At 43.1% G+C, this 13,118-nt stretch overlaps 1 pseudogene; it reads right to left on the bottom strand.

Moving 5' to 3' along the window:
- LOC149210178 (endoglucanase 24-like) overlaps nucleotides 1-13,118 on the bottom strand; it is a 49,493-nt pseudogene that overhangs the window by 33,300 nt on the left and 3,075 nt on the right.

Below are 13,118 nucleotides of genomic sequence, written 5' to 3'. Positions count from 1 at the left end.
AGGATACAATCAGGTTCTGGTAGTAGAACCTGACAGACTCAAAAATACATTTCGTACCAAGTGAGCTACGTTCGCATACAGATGAATGCCATTTGGGCTTGTGAATGCAGGTGCAACCTTTCAGCACACCATGGAAATCGCTTTTCGTTGATTCATCAGACAGAGCGTAGTGGTATACCTCAATGATGTGACTGTGTTCTCAAGGAAACGTGAGGACCACATATGCCATTTGAAGAAATTTTTTGAGTGATGCCGAAAATACGAGATTTCCTTGAATCCCAAAAAGAGCATATTCGCAGTGTCTGAGGAGAACCTTCTTGGACACATCGTTGCCAAAAGTTGGATCAAGGTTGATCCGGACCGAGTCTGAACTATTACATAGATCCCTCAGCCAGCCAAAAAGAGAGCGATGCAGTCCTTCTTGGGCAAGACAAACTTCTTCCAGAAGTTTGTCTCGGACTATGCGCAGATAGTCAAATCCATGCAGGACATGACCAAGAAGGATGCAATCTACAACTCGGGAAAGAGGGAAAAGTACGCATTCACCTGTATCAAGTAGGTTATTGCAGAAGCACTTGCACTCTACAACCCAGACTTCAAAAAAGACTTCCTACTATACATCTTCGCCTCCGATAATTTGCTTGCTGCAGTACTCACTCAAAAGGACGAGATGAACGACGAACGTCCATCTCCTTCATGAGCGCAAGCATGTACGGACCTGAACTCAACTACCCCGCCATTGAAAATCAAGCATATGCAGTTTACAAGGTGGTGAAACATTTCAGGCCCTACTTGTTGAATAATCATTGCATAGTCTACGTTTCTCACCCAACAGTCCGCACATTGCTTGTACAACAAGAACTGGGTGAACGACATGTGAAATGTGTGATAGCCTTGTAAGAATATGATCTTGACATTAAGCCAGTTCACACAGTCAAAGGTCATGGGATTTGTAGACTCGTAGCTGAAGCAATACACGCACAGGAGGAGGAAGAAGAGCCCGCCGATTGGGAGCAGGAAGCTGAAATGTATGATGTAGTGTGAGCAACACCCATTGAAGATGGAAACTCTTGGTATGCATATGTGCGCTAGTACCTTGAGCACGACACTGTACCCTCTCACTTTTCCATCAGACAGAAGAGGGCTTTGCATCTCAAAGCTTTAGCATATCAATTGGTGCATGAAGTGCTTTACAGGAAGCACAACAATAGAGTTTTTCTCAGGTTCCTGGAGGCACATGAATAAGAGAAGGTACTACAATATTTGCATGACAGACCCACTAGGGGTCACTTTGCGAAAAACACCACTGCAAACAAAGTTATGCGAGATAGTTTCTACTGGCCCACATTATTCAAGGTTGCACATGATTACGCCCGCAAGTGCCTGGTCTGTCAACGATGCGCCGACAAAACACGAAATTCAACAACCCCACTGCACCCTATTGTAGTGACTGAACCATTCCAACAATGGGGCTTGGATATCATTGGGGAATTTTTTTCACATTCGTCAAAACAACACCACTAAATTCTCACAACAACTGATTACTTCATGTGATGGATAGAAGTAGTTCCGCTCAAGCAAGTGAACGACCAGGAGGTCATCAACTTCCTCCAACAGAACATCATCTCACGATTTAGCATTCCAGTATCACTTGTGTTTGATAATGCAACATAGTTTTCATATTTGAAACTTTATGATTTTTCATTACAAAATGGTATTATGCTGAAACACTCATCTAGCTACTACCCGCTGGGAAATGGTCTCATAGAATCCATGATCGTAAACCTTATCCGCATAATAAAAAAGATTGTTTGCTTTGAGCAGCGTAACTAGCGTTCCGCCCTAATGAATGCATTATGGAATGACCGCGTAACACCCAAACCCTCTCTGAATACCTCAACGTAATTCCTAGTCTATGGTAAAGAGGCCATCCTACCACCCAATATCTACTTGCCTACACTTTAGCTATCTTAAGAATCCCAAGGCAAGCCTTGCCAGCTAGTTCAATGTAGGATGGATGCACTCTGCAAGCTTCAGGAAGAAAGGATGAAAGCAAAAGAAAAGTTTACACTCCAACAAAACCGTATCAAGAGATGGTTCGATAAGAAGTCTTTAGGGAAAGCTAACTTCGGTGTTGGTGACTTGGTCTTGAAATGGGATAAATCCCATGAAGACAAAGGCAAGCATACAAAGTTGTAGTCCTTGTGGATTGGTCCGTACATAGTCTTTGAGAAGATTGGCCCACACACATACAATCTTCAATCAATTGACGGGATGATTGACAACCTTCCTGTCAATGGCCAAGATCTCAAACAGTATTTTCAATAGGTCGGGCCGCGCCTCGCGCCATGTACATACTCTGCTTACTGCTTGTTGTTTTCACTTTGTTTGACTTGCTGACTGTTTTTGTTTGATTTGCTTGATACCTTGCTACTTGTGTTTTCCGGAAATAAGTGATTCCATCTACTGAGTTCTGTTTTTTCAATGAGTATGTCACTGAGATATGAAGAGACTTGTGACACTACAACACTTGGCCAGTCTTGTGTCCATCTTCTCTGTGCTTGGTTATAACCTTTGGTCGATGAAGTCTTGATGGAAAACATGAGCCGTCTGCAAGGAGAGGTTTGGTCCAACCATGAACCTGTGTCCACACTGGGAAGCCCCATGTTTGTACTCGGCCTTTTTCTCTGTGTGTTCAAGGCATCCAACTAGTAGAAATGGAGAAGGGGAAAATCTAAACGAGCAAACCTATTGTTAGAGGTCTTACATGCTTCTCTGAAGGAACAACCTCTTTTGCTCTCAATAAGTCAGGATCTCTCTCCCGCCCCAAAAATAAATAAGTGCTTATGCACAATCCTCTTAAAAAATATGTTGTAGTGGCTACAACCACCCTCCAAAATTTTGCCTTAGCTTCGTTTTGGAGCCTCCCTACCAACTATTCGCAGCTCCTTGTTTTGATTCATCAAGTACACAAGCTTCAGTGTTTTCTTGCACAAAAGCAACCTGTCGATTGCAACTTGATGCATTCCCCTCACAGGTTGTTCATCCAAACTTGGTCTAGCTACAGGCTAAGCAGCTCCCCAAGAAATTTTGCATTTCTGGACTGCAACCAGCCTTCCCTCCAGAAATTGCGCAATCCTGTCTGGTAGCCTACTGCGCTCCAGAATTGCACAATTCTGCTAGCCAACCCTCACAGTGAAAACTGTGCAATTTTCCCCAGCAGGGCTGCTCAACCCAGAATTTGCGAAATCTGGGTAGCAGTCAGCAGATCTGCCCAGAAATTGCGCAAATCTCCTGGGCAGCCAGCGCAGCTTCCAGCCAGAAATGTGCATTTCCTTCAAGTAGTTGAGCAGCTTCATGCACGAGCAATTGGGTTGACTAGTTCCACCCAGGACCAAGGTAACTTGACTTGCATGCATGACTTGCTTTTTCCCAGAATAGCAAAAGCAAACATGCAAAAGGCATCCCATGATTCAGGGAGCTATTTTTAGTAGCTGGATGTTACATGCAAAGTTGTTTTAGAAACTTTCCTCCAAGTTTCGCTTTTTCCTAGATTTGTGGCATGCGCATCATAAGCTCAAAACTTATTTATTCGACGCATCAGAGCTCATTCTTTCACATCGATCTTGGAGCTCTGACATCCCATAACACATCCAAGACTCTTCAACACATCCAGCTCAGCTATTCACGGGTAAGTGGCATCAACTTGTCTTTTTCAACATTTCTATCACTTTTTGTGTTTTTGCTTGTGCGAGTGTTGTTTTCTTGATTTATTTGAAAACTTGTAGTCATTTCCATGTATACTAGCTTGTCGTAGAACTATTTTAGTTTTCGTTGCTATCTAATTGTTATTGCATGCATGAATGGTCGCCGATTCGGCGACTCGCTTCACCCACATGCATGTTGATTTGTTTACTGAATCTTTCACTCATGTTTGCATGCATTGTCAATCACTTCTACTTTCACTTAGTGTTGCCATGCATTTACTTTCATATTTGCTTTAAGTTTCCCGTCGGTGAGTCTGGCCAACCTTGGCCCGGACTCTGCCTTCACCAAGACAACATTACACAGTCTGGGGAAGGAAGGCTCTGTCTCGCTCTCCAGAAATGTGCATTTCTACCCAGCACTATCCTCCAAGACTGTTTTGTGCATTTTTGAGGGACAATGACTGCTGGCCCAAAAAATTGCACAATGCACTCCCTGAGCCTACAATCACTCCCACCTGGAATTGTGCATTGTGCAGTCCCAAGAGCCAGCAGCTAGTCTAGATTGCACATTGCTCAGATCCAGTAGCCAGTCTTGCCTCCCAGACAACCTAGACAACCTTTTGCATAGTTCTGGTAGGCAGTCACCCAGCCTCCCAGAAGAAATTGCATAATCTTGCCTATCAGTTCCCCAGGTATGTGCTGTGTCATTCCCTGAATTTGCTTTGGTTTTCGCTGACAGATTTCTTGCCATGCATGTTTCTTGTCTCCAAATATTTCAGGTGTTCATCCACCTCTTAACAATACAGGATCAATGGCTTCCAAGAGAACAGGATCATAAGACACTGACGGAAATGCAGCTGGAGCAGCAGTTGAGCGAGTGTCCTCTGGTCTACCGATCTATGAAGATACAAAGTTGTTTCTACATAGGGACATCAAACTCAAGTGGCAAGAGATCAATGAAGCATTTGTAGGAACTTTTGAGGAAGACCTCGAAGAACGTCAGGTGTATGTGAACATTCACAAGTCCAACTTTTATGGATTTCATGCAGATACCCTGTGCTCCCATGCACGGATATGATACACTGGATCGTCTCTCACACTGACCCCGAGAGAATGACCATGAGAAGTGTCAGTGGGACGAAGCTTGCAACCTTCTGGGCATGAGATTATGATGAGATGTATCAGATGTCAGAGCCTATGACTGTCATGAAGACTCCATTCAACTTACCCAACAACAATGCTAACTCTAGAGACATTATGAAGAACTGGGTAAAGGAGTCGGCTCGATTCAGGTTGACACCCAACCAGATCTACAAGATGAAGATATTACGGAAGGCGTATCAATACTTGGTCATATTTGCTTGTCGACTGTATGGCCAAGAAAGCACAGAAACCTTCCCATAGAGTTGGGTGATCACATTGGACCAATTGGCTAGAGAAGGAAAACCATGTAACTGGTCCGGCTTGTTGGCTCATCAGCTGAAGGAACAGGTAATGAAGGTGTTAGCGCTCGAATTTGGCCTCAGGCTGAGGAAGGAAAAATCCAATGCAACATCAAACCACTTAGCCTCGTAGCTAGCCCTACGAGGACAGGAGAGGGCTCTCTCCGGGTCTATCTCGGCAAAAGGTCTTCAAAGGGCTGAGATGACCAATAAAGAACACTGATTTTAGGCTAGTAAATTGATAAAAAGGGGTTTTTAATAAAATGATGGGGTTTTTCTGGGCTTCATGGGGCAAAGAAACAACTTGAACAGAGAAATGTAATAAAAAACACAGATTGTCTCCTGAGGCAAGGTAGGCAAGAAAGTTTAACATCAAATTGAGATTAAATGGAATGGCAAGACTGCTGAGGAGCTGACAAGGGCATAGAGGATGAATCCTTGTCAAACAGAAGAAAACATTAAATATGAACAAACTTAAAGGCAGAGCATACAAAATATGAATTCTACCTTAACACTTCATTTGTTCAATTGGAAACGATCATGAAATGAAATGAACACATAACAGGCTATACATGAAACAAAGGAGGACACAAATGTTAAATCTCATACCACAGGAATCTCAGAAGCCAGAGCTGTGTATTTTCATTAAAATCTCTGTCAAAGACTGTACAATGGAAGCTCTGTTTTCTCTTACACGCACACCTCTCAGAATTCTCTCCCTCTACTCCCCGTTACAAATGATTTTTTAATACATTAAATAAACTATTCTAGGAGAAAACAGATCGACCCAAAAACAGGGGCGCTGTTTCAACTAAAGCCATGAAGATAGAAAAGAATCCTCCATCTGCTCTTAAAGATAGAAAAGCCTTCCATTATTCCAGCGTGAAGACAGAAATAGGCAATCGAACCTTTGAATGCCACTTTGCAACTGCTCTCAAATTTCTGGAGATACGCTTTGCCACTTTACGGAAATTGCTAAAATATGGGTCAAACTGCCACATATGCTCTTTTAGATGAATCGAATGCCCACATATTGCAACGATTGCCACGTTACATTTTCCATGTGCTTAATTCATCTGATACCTTTACGATTGCCACGTTACTGATATCTTTAATTCATCTGCAGAAGGTTCTATCATAAAACAACGACTTATATATAAACAACTCAATGCGGCCATCAACTATCTGATGCGAATAGACCATTTTCCTGATGTTTTGACATAACTGGCCCTTTCGTAGACTTAAAATATGATGTAATATTGAGTTGCTTTCCAGTGGAGGTCGCTTTCCTCTTCTTTTCCTGCAGGCAGCCTGAACATTCACACTTGAATCCTTGAGATTTTTCTACACACCTTTCTTCATTGTAAAGGGTCTTGCAAGCCTCACAACCAAGCCTCATATGATCTCCTTTCTTCCCCAAGTGCCCACAATGAGAACAATGGTGCTCTCTTTTAGTGTGCATGTCACCAGGAAGTTCTGGTTCAACATAGTTCAATACTGATGTATCCATCTCTGAAGGTGATGATGCATTCCCCTTGCCTAAATCACGAAGCTTGTTCAGAATCTCATCCTTTGCTCTTAAAACTAGCATTCCCATAAGTTCTAACAACTCCACACATTCTTCAATACTTCGATTGAAGACAGAATTGCGTTCCAATTTTGATACATTCAGCTTTTTCAGACGACAAGAAAGCAATCCCTGTCATTCTACTAAAGCGGACCATGCGTGCTGGTGATTTTAAAGCTGGAGGATCCCCATCCACAACAAACACTGGAAATACTCCAAGCTGTGGTTTGATTGAGTTAGAAGAGGAGTTGAATGCTTGCTGACGACGTTTCTGGGCAAAATTCTCAGTGCGTAGCGCACTTTACCCAACGCGTAGCGCACGAGCAATTTTGTTCTGAGAAAGGCAGCCTGATGCGTAGCGTGCACAAAACTCCAATTCAAAGCAGCACTATTGTAAGTGCTTGGTTCATTTTGCATGGGATTGGATCTAATATCAATGAAACTATCATTCTGAAAAGGTCCTCCAACTAATGCCCCTGTTGCCACATTCGGATTCGGAGATTTAGAATTGAACCATACATATCCACTATTACAATCATACACCTTGGACGTATCAACACCTCTATGGTGGACCTGTTTTAGGTAATTATCCCCAAAGCCTACCAAATAACTCATCCTCATTGGATTCTCACCCAAAATATAATCCACCTGAGAAAATGCAAACTTGCGCAAATCCTGTGGAGTGAAGTCTTTTTTGTCTCCACATTTCATGTTCTCAACTCTTGACGTTAACAAGTAGTCAGTGCAAGTAAGGCAGAATTTACGGAATGTTGGATGGCATTCCATTGTGTTATCCATATGAGTCCACCCTCTGTTCTATTGGGAGCCGAAGTTGGTGAATGAGGAAGAAGAACACAGATGATTGCTTCTGCTGTCATTTTGTATTGTTCAAGATCAGAACGAACTGCAGAAGTCATAGTCTTTGTCCCGAAAAATTGAACTCTCGAAAGAAGAACCTGCACGCCAGCATGTTTGTTGTCCCGGCTAAACCAAATCAGAGCATTGGGAAAAATCTTCGCCATTCCCTACTGAAACGTATTTCAAGTATGATTCATTGTGGGTTGCATGATAAAGCCAGGCTGCTGCCCACAAAAGCTCATCCAGTAGAATTGTAGAAGGCTTGAACTGAAGGTATGCTATTTGCTATAGGAGCCTTGGTAAGAGTCAACAAACTGAAACAATTCTTGTGCATGACGAATCAATATATCTGAGTATGCAGAATCTGTATTGCGGAACACTAATGAAGCAGATGCCATTGCTGCAATTGTTTCTGCTGCTACATCCGATCCAGGACTTGAAGCGTCTACCCTAAGAGTTGGCCTTTTCTCATTCATATTTTCAGGCCTTTCCCAACACTTATGATCAATGCTTGCATTTCCCACCTGAACATACAATACATTGCTTGAAGGATGTGCGTTGATCAAATAATCTGTGATCCATCTGATGAAAGACTGGGCTGCCCCTGACAAAAGAGTTGCAGTAAAAGCCATGGGTAACCCAAATTTGATGTGATCCCCAGCATCATACATTCCTTAAGAAAGGTCTGCACCCACATCATTACCATCTGACAGAGCAGAGTTCCCTCTCCATGGTATGGGATTATCATTAGGAAGCTTCCCAGCCTTCTGAATAGGAAAGAAGGTCAATGCGACCTTCAAGGCTTGGGCATATTTCTGAGAAATGGCTCCGGGAGGACCTGGAACTGGCGAGCCCTGATGGTGAGAATGCTTCCTGGAATGTAGTATTGTTAACACTGCTGCCATTGAAGAACTGTAGAGCTTTGGAACATTTTGACAAATTACATATTCTAAAAAACACATTTAATGATTTCTTCTTCAAAACAGGGTTTTGAAGAAGAATCAATCTCACACTGACATACAAGACGGAGTCTAACAGAAGGCGTGACAGTCACCCGAAGGTATGCATGCAGAGATTTACATGTCCGCCTACCTCTTAGATGCAGTCTGTGCCCGACAAGAGTTCCTAGGCTTGGAGTGGGCATGGTCACTGGCAGAGACTGTTGTGAACACATATTTCAAGTTGTTGTCCGAATGCAGCTTCAGAGGAGTAATCACATGGTTGTCCAATCATTTTTTCACACCAGTGTACAAGATGATATTCGAACAAGATCCAACCTGCATGTCGAAGGAAGAAATGGAGGTACTGATTGGTATGCCTCACCATCTGACACCTTCATTCGAATTTTCAATGCGGAAAATCCTCCACATGTTCTACTAAAGTTTTCCTCATACGTACTTATCATGCAGGAAGTAGCATATCACATCTCGGCAAGATTGACAACTAGACTGCACCGGAAGAAGAAGGCCCCATGGCCCGCTCTTCCGTTGCGGATTGGGTTATATGAGATTAGGATTACTAAGCAAGCGGATGTCGAAGCAGAACTGATGAAGAAGTACCCATTCGACCTCCGAAGCTACAATCCGTATGACCCACACTGCATTATGAAATATCACTGCATGAGAGTTCAGTTGAACTGGATCCACGGGGCATGTCATTGAGCCAAGGAGGACCCATGGAGTGGTTAGCGAAGCAACATGAAGTAGCATCATGGAGAGCACTAGTAGCAGCAGTGGCAGTAAAGGCAAGCATACCAGTGTGCGACAAATGTAAGAGGAAGATTGTCGATCGCATGGAGGAGGAGAAAAGCTGCAAGTTCCGAGCAGATCCATTAGTAGAGAAAGCAGCTATGGCTATAGAGGAAAAGAGGCACCAACATGACATGCGAATTGCGCAAAGGCAGAGGGATAAGAGAAGAATTGAAGAAGCAAAGGAGTTGCATGAGATAAGGGAGAAACTCTGGAAGGAACAAGAGCTGCACAAACAGGAGAGGGAAGCGTAGCAGCAAAAGGTACAACAAGGGGCGCAACATGTGCAAATAGATGAAACAACGCCTGTATAGGTAGTGGAATTATCAGATCAGCTGGCATCAAGCCAACATGGTGAGCTATCGCAGGAGCAAGACTTCACTCATGAGATAGAACAAGCACTTCAACAGTTGGATGTAGACATGGAGCAACAAGAGTTGGAACAAGACATCGACCTCATGCCTCACACCAAGAGGTCGACTTACCCGCTTCACCACATCCAGATGATGAGCAAGTCTCGAGTGACCAAGAGGGCACTGAGATCCTTGGTGATCAGCCAGAAGGAGAGATGCACAACATCTCATTTGACAAATCTCAACATAGAGTTGTGCAGTCTCGTAGGGTATCAACTCCGAAGGATCATAAATCTCATGCGCAAGTTCAAGAACGAGTGATCGTAACTGATGTGCGCAAACATCCAGCAACCTTACTTGATGCAACCAGAGTGTATTCCGAAGCCACTAGCTCAAGTGTTCACTTTCCGATAGTTGAGAATGAGTGAATGGCAAAGGAACTACAGATGACCAAGCAAGGAGGAGACGTGGTGACAACGTCCGCTCAAGCTAAACCCAAGAACGCAATACTAGATGAAGTATTGTCCCTTGACACAGTAATGTGGGCGTTGTACTCCAAGTTTGGTACCGTGCATAAGGCAGTTGTCCATCTCAATGGATGGCAGTAGCGATGTGCTACAAGAGCATGTATCTTAATGAACTTGCATGTTGTTGTTAATGACATGCAAACATGGATGATGAAATACAAGGGAGCCCCGCTTCACTTGCCTAAGATGATGACAGCCAATGCGGTCGAGCTAAAAGCACGTATCCGAAGTCAGATCCGGAACTGTGAAGAGCTCCCGCAACTCATCACTAGCATATAGACTTCCCATGAACGAGTATTCAAGAGTATGGATGTTGTGGTGTGCACACATGCGATCCCATCTATTTTGACTCTCACCCAAGCGAAGATAAAGAAACAGGTCCGACTAGAGCTTGACTCGTACTTTGACGAGTTGATGCGCATTGCCACTGACCCAGACTTGCCCATTAGCACAGAAATCATGCACAAGTATGTTGCGGGTCTAGCCGCATTGAGGACACTGATGCATATTCTTTTAGACGAATTGGATAGAGGAGCTCGAGCAGTGTACCCAGATGCTATGGAGGCAAGAGTCAGGTTTTAAATAGATGTCACCGCGAAGCACACAGACACTATCAAGGACTATTGATCTTGGCATCAGTGCATGAGGATGTTGAGGAGTTGGACTTCCATGGTTGTCTAAGTCAGAGTCATGTCTATCTTGGCTTGCTCAAACCATTTTGTTTCACATGGGTACATGTGCATTGTAATGTAAACTCATGTCAAGTTTAAATCAAGTTGTGATAGTTGGATGTAACAATCATAGAGTAGGTGTTGAGTCATGAGGGTAGTTGAACCGTCACAAAGGGGAATGTCAAGGGTCACCCCACCCTTTGCTATAAATATTTCCTTATAAATCATTGTAAAGGCTTTTGGTTAGTCAAGCTTCCGATAAGACTATCTTGGAGAGAGCTTGGACAATATTATAACGTGCCTTGGCTTCTCCACTACGCAGAGCTAGTACATCTCTTTGGAGGAGTAGGCAAATGTGGTTGTAACGTTCTACTATTGGGATTAGTGGTTGGACATGGATGTATTGTATGACTAGAACTTACACTTCTTTACATAATAAGAGCCAACACGTTTCATGCATATGTTGTATTGTATTCTATGTTATCTGGTTTACTCTAAATGATATATGTATTGGTTTGCTTACTCATGCATGTATGGACTATTCTGTATAAGTATGTATGAATCTTTCTGAAATGTGTTGTTTGTTTAATCATCACTTTGGATTGCTCGCTAAATTTCTTTCCAGCTTGTGATGCATCTTTGTTTGTTTGTTCCCTTTGAAACTGAGTATTATTATAGGTTTCCAAGGGGCGCACTCATCTCAACCCCCACGTGTTAGAACCTCTCATGCACCTTCCTTGACTCACTGCAGCTGTCACACCCTTGCTACCAACAGAGTTATCTTACTTGTCTCTGTGCAAAATCACAGTCAAGGCATTACCATATGACCCATTGTTGTGACTCCTACACCAAACAGTCTGAGGTCTAATTAGGACTTCTTATCTGGGAGATTCCCTGACATGTTAGCCGATCCAACACCATTAGCATTTCTGGTGCTAGAAGGAGGGCCAAATGACAAGTTATTTTCCTCTCATACTGTTTTGAACATTTTCATATATTTCATGGATTCTTGCACTTTTCTCCTTCCGCGATGTTTTTCGAATCATGAAGATGTCACCATCATGAGGAAGTTTTTCGATCACTTGTCCACTTACACGTATGATGGTGAAGGTGAAGTGGCCAGGCCTGAGTACTTACATGACTTTTTTTCCATGCTTCATGAGGAATATGGGTGTTCTAACGAACATGCCAGCTTGCTTCTTGCATACACACTTTGTGAATCTCTACATTGATGGTTGTTCAACCTATCGGCTAACAGAGTGCGCTCACTTGAGCACTTTTGTGATCTCATTGAAGACACTTTCTATCATTTTGATCTAGACCATCTTGACCAAAAACTGCTACAGCAACGGAAGGCTCCGCATGAATCGATTATGGATTTTTGGCAGCGCTTCCGTGACTTGTAGTTTCAAGCTCTGAGGAGCCAGATGAAATTTTCCTATCTTTGGGACCGATTCGAGTATTGCCTTAAGAAATATGCCCGTCCCAAGAAGAAGTTTGGAACCAAGCCCCACTCAACCTTCTTCAGTGAGGGAGTTGTGCAATCTCAGTTGGATGCGGTCACTGTCATGAGCGGTTGTCTGCCATCCCCTCATCGAACATCTCCACCACTGTCGAGTGATGTTGAGGATCATGCTCACACACTTGTTTAGCCTTCATATCCTCCCAAAATCACTTCAGTTAATTTTTGCGCAGATCTGGTTGTGAGTCCTTTTAGTTGTCATATGCATTCTGTTCCACAGCTTCTGTCTTCACACTCGGTTGTTACTCCAGATGATACTATCTTGTGTTCTTCCATTCCAGAATCTTCACTTGTTTTGAACGAGGAACAAGCCATTGACAGAGTTGGTGTTGCGCAACCAACATGGCTATCATTCATGAAGAGTATGAGTGGGAGCTTGATCACCAACACTCGGCGAAGGATGACTCCCTTTCGTCTGAGCTTCCTCCATTCTTTCCTGACATCTTTAGTGAACCTGCCATCCATGATTTTGCTTGTGTATATCCATCCATGGATGCACCTATTGTCAATTACTCGTAGGATAAACCAGATGTTGGTCCATCATTTCACAATGGAGAGGATAAGTTATTCATTGAAAATCCACTTGATCTTTCATCTGTCTTTTCCAGAAACACAGAGGATGAGTTTTTTCGCTTTTCATCTACCCCTTTGTTTGATTAATCTGATCATGAGGATGCCGATGAAATCATTGATTTTTTAGATCGTGGCGATTGTGATCCATTT

Source organism: Pinus tabuliformis, chromosome 1_2, assembly GCF_031772625.1.
Source record: "Pinus tabuliformis cultivar Carrire ecotype Pingquan chromosome 1_2, CPIR1, whole genome shotgun sequence".
NCBI lineage: Eukaryota > Viridiplantae > Streptophyta > Pinopsida > Pinales > Pinaceae > Pinus > Pinus tabuliformis.
This window is presented reverse-complemented; position numbering and strand designations above follow the sequence as displayed.